This window comes from Vicugna pacos, chromosome X, assembly GCF_048564905.1.
Source record: "Vicugna pacos chromosome X, VicPac4, whole genome shotgun sequence".
Classification (NCBI taxonomy): Eukaryota; Metazoa; Chordata; class Mammalia; order Artiodactyla; family Camelidae; genus Vicugna; species Vicugna pacos.
In genome coordinates this window covers 31,122,783-31,123,861 of record NC_133023.1, presented here as the reverse complement: position 1 = coordinate 31,123,861, position 1,079 = coordinate 31,122,783, and the positions used below count along the sequence as shown (strand labels likewise).

Genomic DNA, 1,079 nt, shown 5'->3' with positions numbered 1-1,079 from the left:
GCCCCAGGAGCCAGCCAGCTGAGGCCCCCGTGGCCTGTGTTGGTGGCGGGGAAACCTGGCCACAGTGACCAGTCCTGAAATGTGCCCAAGAGGCTGGGAGAGGCCTCGCCACCTCGTACCTCCCTCCCTTTGAGTTTGGGGGCTTAGCAGCCTAAACCCGCCGGGGAACCGATCGGTGGCAGAGGGTCCATTTTGAGCAATTACAACACCATCTCTCAAAGCCATCTCTCAAGTTTTAAGGAAAATTCCACAGGTTTGTCTACCCTATTCAAAGAAAACAGAAGAAAGCTCATAATGATTCCTCCCTTCCCTGGGCCAAGTTCTGGGAGACCAGGCAGGCCCCCATCTAATTAGCTAGCCCGAGAGGCAGGCGTGATTCACCCAGCCACCGTTTACAAGCATATCAAAATTTCAGGTTGTGCAACCGAGGTGCAAAATGAAATGGTTTGGGTTTTGCCGACCTGCTACAGCGTGCTGGCTTCAGCTTGGAACTGGTGATTTGGTAAACGACTGGGTGTCGGGAGGCAGGGGGTGGCGGGGTGGACCCAGCTCCTCCTCCATAGGCAAGACTCGGCTGCCCCTGCACAGAGAGCTGAGGCAGCAGCTTAATAAGAACAGGCATGAAAGGGGGTGGGGTGGGGGGAGGTATAGCTCAGTGGTAGAGTGTGTGCCTAGCACGCACAAGGTCCTGGGTTCGACCCCCAGTACCTCCATTAAAATAAATAAATAAAAACCTAATTGCCTCCCCCCAAATTAAAAAAGACGAAAAGAACAGGCATGAAAGCTGGGAGAGGAGTTGAGAGGACTCTGAGGTGGCAGGGATGATGGGGTGGGAGTTGAAGGCATGGGAGCACATCAAAGGGCCCCCTCAGGCCGAACCAGTGGAAAGTGCTTTGAACTCCTAATCACATCTATTTATCTTGGGTCAAGCCTGAGACAAAAGAACCTCCCGGAAGGACCAGCCTTTGAGGGCAAGCTGGGCCCGTGAGGACCGCTTGATCGGAGCGCTTGCTTCTCTGAGGGCACTTGGGATTCTGTGGGTAGTTCTTGCACAACCAAGAAGGCAGTCCCGGGATCCC

General features: G+C 54.5%; 1 non-coding gene across 1 annotated transcript; it reads left to right on the top strand.

The window, feature by feature from the left end:
* Window positions 1-641: 641 nt before the first annotated feature.
* Window positions 642-713, top strand: TRNAA-AGC (transfer RNA alanine (anticodon AGC)). The gene has a single exon. It is a non-coding gene; the product is annotated as a tRNA-Ala (tRNA).
* The last annotated feature ends 366 nt before the right edge of the window (window positions 714-1,079 follow it).